Source organism: Nicotiana tabacum, chromosome 14 (genome assembly GCF_000715075.1).
Source record: "Nicotiana tabacum cultivar K326 chromosome 14, ASM71507v2, whole genome shotgun sequence".
Lineage (NCBI taxonomy): Eukaryota > Viridiplantae > Streptophyta > Magnoliopsida > Solanales > Solanaceae > Nicotiana > Nicotiana tabacum.
Window position 1 is genome coordinate 88,546,826 of NC_134093.1, and position 14,038 is coordinate 88,560,863.

Here is a 14,038-nt window from a genome sequence, read left to right on the forward strand (position 1 = left end):
GAAAATCAGCCCAAAATGATGATATAATGTATCAATAAATAACAACAGAGACTGAGATATTATATAAATGAATGAACATGACTGAGTTTCAAATTTCAATTTAAACAAATTCAACAACAATATGACATCAGTGGGTCTCAATAATACTGGCATATAGCCTCATCATGATTTTAACATGATTCTTAGCTCAAATTCCTTTAACATATGACAATATAAGGAAAATGCCAAGATTAGATTACTATAAAATTCCACGGAATCAATTACGTCATAATTTCAACGGTGCACGCCCACACGCCTGTCACCTAGCATGTGTGTCACCTCCAACCAAATCACATAACACGTATATTCAGGGTTCATACCCTCAACTCCAAGTTTAGAAGTGTTACTTACCTCAACAAGACGAACCCAACGTCGAGCAAGCTAATCAATACTCAGGAAATTTCATTTCGCGTGTATCCACCTCTGAATGCCTTCTTGTCTCCTCAATTCAATGCCAACTATCCGAAACTAAAATTCACCCTTTTATGATTCTACAACGATCTACTATACTAAGCAACTTCAATCTATAATATCAACATCCAATGGAACCAATATTAGTAATCAATTCCACCATCATTCTTTAACAACTTATAATCCTAACATCACATGTGTGACCAACCATTCTCATCCAACTAACAAAATTCCATCAAATAATAACTTTTCAATTTCTACAATGGGTATTCATTTAAATTGAGAATTTATGGCTTCCAATCACTATACCATGAGTTCCAATACTTGATTCATACTCATATTTCCATAATAAATCCATACATGTATACATAATACTCTCACACCCAAGAATCATACTTCTTATAACCTACTTTTAATCCAAATCCCGAAATTAAAAACTAGGGTATGGAACCTTACCTCTTTGATGAAGAACTTGAGGGATTTCTTGTTGGATTTCAAGGCTTGGACAAGAATTTGATGAAAAAGACACTTCATCTACTTCCTCTATCTAGAACACTCTCACTTCTCTCTAAAATCATCAGATAATTGCCCCAAAATAAGCCCCAAAGCCTATTTATCAAAATGGGGTCGTGTTATGAAAATAGAAAAATTAATCCTCCAAAATCAGGTCTGCGGTCTCATAATGGACTGCAGAATGGCTATGCGGGTCGCACAATGCACCAAAAAATCAGTGCCCAAAACTGGCTTCACTGGACAGGTCTGCGACCATTTTGCGGTCGCATAACTACTTCTGCGATCGCATAATGGTTCTGCGATCGCAGAATTGGTCACAGAATTACATTTTTCCAGCCTTTGGTAATTTGGTCATAACTTCTTGTAGGAATGTCCAAATGACAAACGGTTTGAAGCGTTAGAAACTAGACTTGAAGATATTTCATTTGATAGGTTTTCCATCACATAACTACTTATATATATGTATATATGCTAGTCCAAAGTTTAGTCTTGTTTAAAACTTTAGTCTATCATGAAATTTTCAACTTGACTTGGATTTAGGGCTCTTCTTAGACCATAAACCATTCTTAATGAACCTCATACATATATTATCATCATAAATTGATATTATTCATATAATAGTCATTGTCTACACATAAAATAACATAATTAGCACACATCAACTTTCTTAATAGCGCTTAATTACTTCGAAATTTTCCTGGGTGTTACATTCTCCCTCACTTAAGAACATTCGTCCTCGAATGTTTCACAAGTCACTTCTAATAATAGAGTTACCATCCTTTTACCTACATCCATTATACATAGGAGCTTATGACTACATGGGTTTTATACTTCCTTTCCAAAATCTAAACTTACTTATGGCCCTTAAAATTTGGCTATCTTTACAAACTCTTAAAAATTTCGGCAGATTTTCCCCTGTAACTGGGCCTATCTACCTGTCAGATAATTACCAAAATCAACCTATCAAGACATACACACCTTGACAAAGCATCACCATGTATATCAACATCACAAATCTCATCATTACATGCATTATATTATCAAGAGTGATATCTGGACATGAGCTGCACATATTTAAATCATAACACATAGAAAGTACCTTTCAAATCACAATCATTTGACTATACACTCAAGTGAGAACATTTTATTTCCTTAACACTTTTGGCCCTCAAGGTGGCCTCCTCAACTTATCGACTTCGCCATAACACATTAACAGAGGCAATCTCAACTCCCGGACTTTTCTAACAAGGATAGCAAATAGTTGCTCCTCATAAGACATAGACACATGAAACACCGGGTACACCGAGAACAATAAAAGAAAAACATCATACTCATAGTTTAGTCTATTTCCTTCGAGATTTCATAAGGCCTAATGTGACTACACATACTTTACCTTTATTAACAATTCACATAGCATCCTCATGGAGAAAATATTGAGAATAACCCGTTCACTTTCTTCAACTCTAAATATCTACGCCGAACACCCGAACTAAACCTTTGGTGACCTCCAACAATTACTCTAAGATGTTCTAGTATGAAAATGACATAAAAGTTTCTATCCAATATATATTTGATCACGGGGTGATGCTTCTTCTTTGACATGTTTTAGCCTTCAAATCACTATTTTACCTTATCACGCATGCATACCTGAGCTGATCCCATGTCACCCTATCCCATATAGGCCTAATGACACCACATAATTGAGAATTACTAATTTAGCCTTAGCCCATAAACCTTGGAATCCAATTTCCAACATCCAAAAACTTCTTTTCAAGACCCGAATTTCACATCTACACACTATATAAATTTGCGAAAGCTGTATTAAGCTGTAACCACAACCTCAGATATAATCACACAACATACTATACAACTCGTATATTAGTAACACAAATCCCGATCATAGTAACTACTCAAAACCAAACAAGTACTAGTATTAAACCCCACTTTCCATAAAACCTCATTCCAAAACCTTTGCACACTGCCGATGTTATTCTCCTAACTATACCGTAATCAAATTTGATAGTACTCATTCTAGGTCCAATGGCCTCATCTCATTAAGCCTAACCACTTTATTAACATTCAACCCCAACATTTCTAACCAACTCCTAAAATTTCGTGCAAAGAATAACCGTAGGTGCATGTGCTCAATTCCTCAAATACACTGCTCAATAATATTATAGCATGTAGAGGAAGGAAAGACAATTAAATTAGATATGAGAAACATCACAGCTTAAAACTCAACAGTCGATTCCAGACTTGTTATAGTCCAAACGTAATCTGAGCATGGATAAATAGCCCTCTAAAAAGTCCTCAATAACTTAACCATAACCCGTATTATTATCTAGTTAACTTGGCCACACCTTTATAGTCCGCGGCCCCAAACAATTTGCTTCTGAGAGCTCCCAATCCCCAAATCCACATAACACATGAACCAATATAGCCGATCCCAACTCCAATACTTGAATGACTAACACACCCTTCATGCCCGATCATCCATTAGGAATACTTCCATAATTATTTCTTTCCACATAACAATAATTTGAATATCAGCAGTCTATCAACCAAGTGAGTATCACAATAACAGTGAACATCCGTAAGTCAAAACACAATGTGCCTTCTGAAATGCGCACTATTCTCAGGATTTACTGAGGAGTATAACATTCATCTAAGTGTCTAAAACTGACCATGTTGTCCAAAATTCGTGACCTTCCATTCAAGACTGAACTGCCACCTTGCAAATGTAAGTCTTAATCCCGCATAACACGCCACATCTATCATGCCATCATGTGAAAGGCACAAGAATCTCATTATTAACTCTGAGTCACCAGCAAATTACATACCCGGTTAGTTATAAACCTTCCATTTGATCCCTTCCAGGAGGAAATCACAATACACAACATGTTCCTCACATAGGTAGAAAATATCAGGTTCAAACCATCAAGAACACTTTGAAATCCATTCACACATAACCAAGCTATCTGCATTGAATCTTTCTAAATCAACCAAGCCACGCTTGTCGCAAAATCCTAGAGTATTACCACGAAACACTCGTAAGGCCTCATTATAAGACATCCTAACTTAGAACCACACCGCCCTAAGGCCCATAAGCCGTTGTATTCCTTCTTAAGCACCCTATAAGTACCACCACCGAGACACCCACTCTAAAGAGACCTTATATGAACTTAAAATTGTTCTTTTACCATTTTTATATTGGAATGTAGAGACCATAGTCATAATGAATTACCGCGAGTCCCGACACTATCAAACGCAAATCTCAAATTTTATCCATATATAAGTCCGGAAAAATTTTCAATTGCTATATATAAATCTCGGACCCATTAGAACCTTCTCAAGAGTCACCCACTCAGCTCAAAATTTAATCGCACCGCCCAAACGGGCCAAAAGACACATGCTTCATTAGCACAACAACACTCAAAGAAATAACCCTGCCTTAACACCACTAGTCAAATTCATATTCCATGCGCACTACATTTTTCGCAATTTACAACTTAATCATTCAATGATTTTTCATATTTTCGTAAGTGAATTATATCCCGTATTCAGGAAATTTCCTTACTCGAGTCATCCTCGATCTCAACCTCTGCAGTCATAACTGCTCCACAATTATGTCTCAGACCAAAACTTAATTTAACCTATAACTATGAAATCAGATTGTCAATAGTAGGCTCCCCCACTTGGCTCAAAGTCATAGATTAAAACATTCAATAATTCACAATACCCATATTCAATTACTGCCCTAACACCGTAGTGAGATTTAACTAAATTCTTGCCAAGCTCATGCATCAAAACCTATATGATACCTCAAATCGTCTACTAAGCCTGCCTTCATTCTCGTGACGGTCAGGTCAGCTTTCTTGACCAATTCAAATTCAAATCCCAATACATATTCCCTACTAGTAGAAAAGAAGATTCTCCACACAACATTATAAAGAACACACCTCTGTAGTTTATTCCGCAGGTGATAACCCGCATGTTTAGCCTCAAACTGACATCTTTCTATACCCTTTTTACTGCTACAACTCCTAGCTAATCACTTAACCTTCATGAGTTTGAACTCATCAATAAGACACAAAAATTTAATTTGTTCCACAATTACACCACGTGAAAGATCCTTCAACACATTCATAACTCGAGACTCTACGTCAAATCGAGACAGAAGTCAAATACCCAATAGTCCTTTTTACATCTCAAGCAAATCGAGGCAAATATTTGTTTTCATCACTTTCAAAGAATCTGAATTGTACAAGTTCACACAATTGAAACTACCGAGCCTAAGCTGCAGTCTAATCTTGGCTCAAGTCCTCCAAACTGGCCCATCACCAAAACACAAAATACATATTTCGAACCTCGTTCATGGAATCAGAAGCCGGCGATGCACAGCTGATACCGAGCGCTCACATGCGCACACGAATGCGTGGAAGGAATTCAAAGAGTTATGTCTCAAGCCGAATCAATTTCACACGATAAGGAAAGAAAGATGTGAAATTATCCTAAATGCCCTACAACCTCTCAAAGATAAGTATGAACGTCATCATACTGATCCGCAAGACTCTACTAGACACTTGCATATGAATCGTAGAACATATGAACCTAGGGCTATGATACCACATTGTCATGACCCAACTCCGACTAGTCATGATGGCAACTGACCTCACCCGCTAGGTAAGCCAAATAACAATAATTCGATTCAATTAATATTTAACTGGCTCTAATACACTCCTCAAGGACTGGTAGTACAAATCATGAGCTTCTAAGATTTGAATTTACAAAGCCGGTATGAAATAAAATACATCATCTATTTGAAATACACATGAACAAATTAATAATTCTAAAGCTACCAAGAACAAGAGGCAGTTGTGACTGGATCGCAGGTACATCTTCAATGCTAGCTCCCGCCATGCATAGCAACATCAGCATCCAAAATCTGCACGCAAGGTGCGGACGTGTAGTATGAGTACAACCGACCCCGTGTACTCAACAAATAACAAACCTAACCTTAGGTTGAAAGTAGTGACGAGCATGTACCAAGGTCAGAGTCCACACCCATATCAAGTAACCTCTCATAACAATAAAATTGAGGCAACACAAAGAATAACTCAATAATAAAATGCTCAACTCGTTCACAGTTCCGGAAAAATAAACATTTTCTTTTCAAGTATAATAGTAAAACTCAATTCTTTTCATTGAAATCACCAAAATATGAGTAAGTCTGAAAACTATGATTTTTCCAAAAAATCTTTCTTCCACAATAGGAAATTTCATTTTCAAATGGCATGAGGAAAGTACATCTCTATGCCTACATGTCAATGTGCAGACCAATGCTATACAACATAGTGATAAAACCATATGCATACTCTCAGAGTATCAATTCACTCAGTCCTCCCAGACACTCAATCCTCTCAGTCACTCAGTCATCCCAATCACTCAATCCTCACAGTCTATCATGCCTCACAGTCACTCAATCCTCCCAAATCACTCAACACTCACACTCAATAGGTACATTTTCTCACTGGGGGTGTGTACAGACTCTAGAGGGGTTTCTTCAGCCCAAGCGCCATAACAAGCCAATCAATGCATAAATCAATAAAATATTCTGCAGCGTACAGCCCGATCCCATAAACATCCTCACCATCATGACCTCAGCCTCACTCAGTCATCAATCTCTCCAATCTCTCAGGCTAGAAAATGTCATGAAAATCACCCCAAAAATGATGATATGATGTATCAAAAAATAACAACAGAGACTGAGATATGATATAAATGAATGAACATGACTGAGTTTCAAATTTCAATTTAAACAAATTCAACAACAATATGACATCAGTGGGTCTCAACAATACTGGCATATAGCCTCATCATGATTTTAACATGATTCTCAGCTCAAATTCCTTTAACATATGACAATATAAGGAAAATGCCAAGATTAGATTACTATAAAATTCCACGGAATCAATTACGTCATAATTTCAACGGTGCACGCCCATACGCCCGTCACTTAACATGTGCGTCACCTCCAACCAAATCACATAACACGTATATTTCGGGGTTCATACCCTCAGATCCAAGTTTAGAAGTGTTACTTACCTCAACAAGACGAACCCAACATCGAGCAAGCTAATCAATACTCAGGAAATTCCGTTCGGCGCGTATCCACCTCTGAATGCCTTCTTGTCTCCTCAATTCAATGCAAACGATCCGAAACTAAAATTCACCCCTTTATGATTCTACAACAATCTACTATACTAAGCAACATCAATCTATAATATCAACATCCAATGGAACCAACATTAGTAATCAATTCCATAGTTTAGGCCATTTAGACAATTTACCAAACACCTAGTGGGCATATATTTATACATTTCTTAACCATAGAATTAGTTCTTCCAACTACCATCATTTACTAACAATTCATTCCACCATCATTCTTTAACAACTTATAATCCTAACATCACATGTGTGACCAACCATTCTCATCCAACTAACAAAATTCCATCAAATAATCACTTTTCAATTTCTACAATGGGTATTCATTTATATTGAGAATTTATGGCTTCTAATCACTTTACCATGAGTTCCAATACTTGATTCATACTCATATTTCCATAATAAATACATACATATATACATAATACTCTTAAACCCAAGAATTATACTTCTTATGACCTACTTTTAATCCAAATCCCGAAATTGAAAAGTAGGGTATGGAACCTTACCTCTTTGATGAAGAACTTAAGGGATTTCTTATTGGATTTCAAGGCTTGGACAAGAATTTGGTGAACAAGAAACTTCATCTACTTCCTCTCTCTAGAACACTCTCACTTCTCTCTAAAATCATCAGATAATTGCCCCAAAATAAAGCCCAAAGCCTATTTATCAAAATGGGGTCGGGTTATGAAAATAGAAAATTTAACCCTCCGAAATCAGGTCTGCGGTCGCATAATGGACCGAAGAATGGGTATGCGGGTCGTAAAATGCACCGCAAAATCGATGCCTAGAAATGGGCTTCACTGGACAGGTCTGCGACCATTTTGTGGTCGCATAACTACTTCTGCGATCGCATAATGGTTTTGCGATCGCAGAATTGGTCGCAGAATTTCATATTTCCAGCCTTTGGTAATTTGGTCATAATTTCTTGTAGGAATGTACAAATGATGAACGGTTTAAAGCGTTAGAAACTAGACCCCAAGATCTTTCATTTGATAGGTAAATCATTACATAACTCCAAATGTTAGGCGCCATCACGGTCCCGTCGGTGAAAAATTTCGGGTCGTGACAATATATATGCTCGTCCAAAGTTAGGTTTTGTGCGTACTCATTTGAAACTTTAGTCTATCATGAAATTTTCAACTTGACTTGTCCCAAGGGCTCTCCTTAGGCCCTATATCACGTCAAATACACCTCGTACACTTGTTATTATATCCAATTAATATCCATCATATTAATAGTCATTGTCTACAACAAAATAATACAATTAGCGCATATCAACTTTCTTAATAGCGCTTAATTACTTCAAACTTTTCCTGGGTGTTACAAGTTTATGATGGAAATGCATATATGATTGTTGTTTGGGAGGTTCCGAATGAGATTTGGGGTGCTAAAACGAAGATTCTTTAGTTGCTGATTTTCTGGTGTAAAATAATTACGAAAATATCAGTTTTGTCCCTTAAATGTTTAGACTTCCTTTAAAACTTCAATACCTCATATCTCCCTCATTTTAAGACCTAATTGGTGATTCAAAAGGCTACCTTGGAGGGGATTTTCATAATTTGCATTGGGTAAGTATTTTTGACTCAGATTTATTTATATTTCATGATTCCAAACTTGAATTTAGCGATTGAGAATTTCAGTATAAAAATTTATAAAACATAAATTGATTATTTGAAGGTCGATTTGAGGTCGAAATTGGATGAAATTAGTATGGTTGGACTCGTATCCAAATGAGTTGTCAGAATTTATGAGTTTTGTCGAGTTTCGCGATATGGGCCCTGGTTGACCTTTTTGTTGAATTTGAGTATTTGATTAAAGATTCGACCTTTATCATTTGGGTTTGCTTTCTATCACATTATTTGATATTTTTGAGTTGCTTTTGGCTAATTTCGAGTCGTTCGAAGGTCGATTTATGCAGGATGGTACTTCTAGTGTATCGATTTGGCTTGTTTGAGGTAAGTGTCTTGCCTAACTTTGTTAGGAGAATTATGCCATGGTTAATCATGCTTGGGGGTAGATTATACGATTATTTGTGCCTTGTTGGAATATGTGACCTTCTTACTTCATGTTTACTTGACTTCTAGATTAATATGAATATGAAGTTAAATACTAGAAACCATAATTTAGCTTATTATAACTTGATTAAAATTTGACGAACTTTTTGTGAAACTATTGATGTGCTAAATTCGGTCATCACTATACCCAATCACAAATACATCGCTACGACCATTCTTCTTGAGTTATTTGGATTCCATACATGAATTGAAGATAGATTTTGAGATTCGTTGAGATACTTGAACAATAAGGTTCTTGAGGTTTATTGAATTGTTATTGGCTTGAAAGTTATGATTGATGTTCATTTGGAGTATTTGCATAATCACTATTCTTGTTGTTATTCGTGCTTCCTACCTTATTTGTTATTGATATACATGTAAGGACCTGATTGGTCGTTTTGAGCTCTAGCGCATCATATGACAGTTTGAGGCTTTTAGAAGCTTCACTTCATGTTTTATGACTTGTATGTGTGGTAGGGATTGAATTTCGGGAAGTTCGAAGTTGATTCGGATGGAAACTTTTGAATTCGGAAGCTTAAGTTAGAAGAGTTTACCAATGTTTGACTTTTGAGTAAATGACTATGGAATCAAGATTTAAAGGTTCCAATAGGTATGTACGATGGTTTCAGAGTTCGGTGTATGTTCGGGTCGAGTATTGGGTGGTCCGGGAGCATTTTAGCGCTTATTGTGAAAAGTTGGCATTTTAATGGTTTTTAGAATTTTCTAAGTTTGGTTTGAAGAGGACTTTGGTCTTATTAATGCCCATTTGGGATTCCGAGCCTTGGAATAGGTTCATATCATGATTTGTGATTTCTACGCAAATTTTGGCGTCATTCCGGAATGTTTAAGTATGATTCGGATGTGTTTGACGAAGTTTGATGGTTTGAAAGTTAAAAGAAGGATCTTGATCGTCTATTCATTGTTTGGATGTTGTTTGGTGTGATCTGAGTCCTCGAGCTTTTTCACGTCATGTTTTGGGACTATTTGGTGTGTTTGGACAGGGTTCCGGGGCCTTAGGGGTGGTTTTAGACCAAGTTTAGGTGTTTCGATGCTGCTGGTGTGCTTCGCGATCGTGAAGGTAATCCCGCGATCGTGAAGAAGGCTGATAAAAGGCCCCTATTTTTCTCTTCGCAAATGCGAGGAGGCTCACACGAACACGGAGAAGGACCTGGCCCTACTTCGCGAACGTGTAGGCTTGATCGCGGCGCGAAGAAGGCCGGGAGGGGGATGACTGTGAGGCAGAAGGCCTTCGCGAACGTGAACACGAAGGGCAGGGTCAGCTGGGCAGCTGGGTGGAGTGGGCCTTCATGATTGCGAGGCTTTTTCCGCGATCGCGAAGAAGAGTGGGCTCGGGCAGATTTGATTTCATATGGGATTTGGCTCATTTTCTTTTATTTTCACTTGGTTGGGCGATTTGTGGAGCTCCTTAAGAGAAGATTTTCATCATGTATCATGGGGTAAGTTATTCCCACTTGTTGTGAGCTATATACATGAGTTGTATATGGTTATTAACATGAAAATTTATAGAAATTGTGGGATTTTGGAAGAAACCTAGAATTTTATATTTTTGGATTTTGACCACGAAATTGGATATGAGATTAGGAATAAATTATATATTGGTGTTCATGGTATTTTGGACAAGAGTGGGTTGCTCTAGTGGTGAGCACCCTCCACTACCAATCAAGAGGTTGTGAGTTCGAGTCACCCCAAGAGCAAGGTAGGGAGCTCTTGGAGGGAGGGAGCCGAGGGTCTATCGAAAACAGTCTCTCTACCCCAGGGTAGGGGTAAGGTCTGCGTACACATTACCCTCCGCAAACCACACTAGTGGGATTATACTGGGTTATTGTTGTTGTTGGTGGTGTTATGAGTAATGTTTATCTTCAAAAAGTTTCAGAATCCGAGCACATGAGCTCGAGGGTTGACTTTGTTGACTTTTCGAGCGGAGTTGGAAATTATTATAAATTGATTAATTATGAGTCTTAGAGTATTTTTTTATTAGTTTTGTTGATTGTTTGATTAGTTTTGGATCGATGGGCATTGGTTGGGATGCTAGAGAGGCGTTGGAACCGGTTATGGAACTTCGGAACGAGGTAAGTCTCATGTCTAATCTTGTGAGGGAGATTTACCCTGTAGGTGTTATACTTATTACATTATGCGCTGTGGGAGTTACGCACGTATGAGGTAACGAGTGTCCGTGCATATGCTAGAGTTCCTGATTATGTCCGAATAGACTTGGACCCACGTCATGCTTTAATTGTAATATTTGAGTTATTCTTGCCTATTTAAATGCTTTAATTTACATTTTCGCATGAGACTAGACTTGCGTAAAGTATTGGACTCGCTATTTTAGATATTTGATGAGCTACTTGATTAGCCATAAGAATTGTAATTCTCTTTCGGATTTATCCCGCGTTGTGCGTTCATGATGACACCTAACCCCAACTGCTAGGTAAGCCAATTAGAAACCATCCAATTCAAATGAGATTTTTCAAGAGAAATAATGATAATACAACTGAACTTTTATACAAAAATTCCTAGGACCCGCAGTACAAATCATGAGCTTCTAAGATTTAGAGTTTACAAGATGGTATGAAATAAATACATCATCTGTTTGAAATATACATGAACAGATTAATGATTCTAAAGCTACCGAGAACAAAAGGCAGCTATGACCATAACGCAAGTACATCTTCAATGTCATCTCCCACCATACACAACGACATCAACATCCAATATCTGCACGTAAGATGTAGAAGTGTAGTATGAGTAAAACTGACCTTATGTCCTCAATAAGTAACAAATCTAACCTTAGGTTGAAAGCAGTGACGAGCTTGGACAATGGTCAAATTCCAACACCAATAGCCAAGAGCAATTCATAAAGATATAATAAAAGCAACACAAGTAATAACTCAAAGATATGATGCTCAGATCGTTCACATTTACAGAAAAATAGTCATACTTTTCAGGTATAACAATAAAAACCAAATCTTTCACCAAAATCACTAAAAATGTGAGTATATCAGAAAAACTGTGATTTCTTCCAAAAACTTTCAACAACAGATAAGATATTTCATTATCAGATGGCATGGAAAAAGACATCTCTATGCCTACATGTCAATGTGCCTATGAAGTCATGAATGCCACAATATTGTACAGCGTGAGGAAATGTATCTCAATGCCTACATGCCAAGTATACATGTCAAGTGTAATGCACCACAGTGATAGAATCATGTGCTCATGCTCTCAGAGAAGTCAACCTCACTCAGCATGCTCAATCACTCAGTCCTCCTAGACCTCTTAGTCACTATGTCCTCTCAGTCACTCGGCACTCTGCTCGGCACTCACACTCAGCACCCGCACTCAGTAGGTACCTGCGCTCGCTGCTCGTATGTCATACTATGGAGGGGAGGATCCTGCCCAAGTGCTAATATAAGCCAATCATAGCATGAATCAATAAAGCTTGTTGTCGATGCGTTTTAAACTCGTAAGGGACATCCGATAAAATTGGAATGATAACGAGAAGATTAACATGGCCCATGTTCAAGGATGACACGCAAAAATCGAGAAATGGTCCAAACATTTTTCTGTAACAGTCCAGCCCGTTAGTGATATTGTCAGTTCTGGGCCTAGCCCCTCACAAGTTTAAAATGCGTCACTAGGGTCTAAGGCTTATTACGTTATATACCCAACATCCCTCTTGTGTTTTGCCATTGTGGGACTCTGTCTAAAGTCTGGGGTGTTACATATGCCCCCTCTTACGGACTCAGTGTCCTCGCTGAGGTTTTTCCCACCGCATGGAATTTTCCTAGACTCAGCACTGAGGTTTTCCCCGCCTAACCGAGATTTGCCTAAACTCAGTTGAACTCTAACCCATCTAGTATTTTAAGAGGCGTGGGTGTAAGGCGAGACATTTTACATATGCCTCAGCGAGGCGTAAAGTCCCGAGACACGAGGCGTAATCCCCATAGGTATTTAATTTTTAATATTTTATAAAATAATATAATGATAGTAAATATTTATAAACAGGTAAAATTGCATAAAAATTGAAGAAAACTATAAATATGTGAAATATATATGTATATATATATATATATATATATATATATATATATATATATATATATATATATATATATATATATATATATATGTGTGTGTGTGTGTGTGTGTGTGTGTGTGTGTGTGTGTGTGTGTGTGTAAACTAGTCAAAATAATCTATTATATGCTACTTACAAGCACAAGTAACTTGAGTCTAAAAGAATAAAGTTTTCTACATGGAGGAATAAAAAGGATGATTAACATGGAATTTGAACTTGCTGCTATAAAAGAGAATGGGGTTCTCTTTGTATTTGTAAGAAAAAAAATATCCGTTGCTTTTGGGAGATATTAGCAGACTAGCGGACAAGATAAAGAATTGGGAAAGACCATAAATTAGGACTTTAATCAATAAAAAAGATTTTGACCTTTTAAATTTAATACTTTTGCGTTTCTTTTTAAACCTTTTGAGTAATTACCAAACCGACTTTTGAGAATTTGGGTATTATATGAAGGACTTATTCAACAAATTTTATTTTAATTTGAAAAGTCTCTAGGGATTACTCCTCACTAAAAATACGCGCCTCGAACACCCGGGCGTACGCCACTTGAGAATTTCGCCCCACACCATCGCCCTAGGGCATTTTTTGTACGCCTCGCCCCGAGGCTCTTCCCGAAAATGCCTTTTAAAATACTAGACCCACCATCGGCAAGGCTGACACAAGAGTGGTTATGATACCATATGTAATAACCCAGCC

The 14,038-nt window shown here is 37.3% G+C and overlaps 1 pseudogene; it reads left to right on the forward strand.

The window, feature by feature from the left end:
- The first annotated feature begins 12,718 nt into the window (after positions 1 to 12,718).
- Positions 12,719 to 12,827, forward strand: LOC142169225 (U6 spliceosomal RNA; annotated as a pseudogene).
- The last annotated feature ends 1,211 nt before the right edge of the window (positions 12,828 to 14,038 follow it).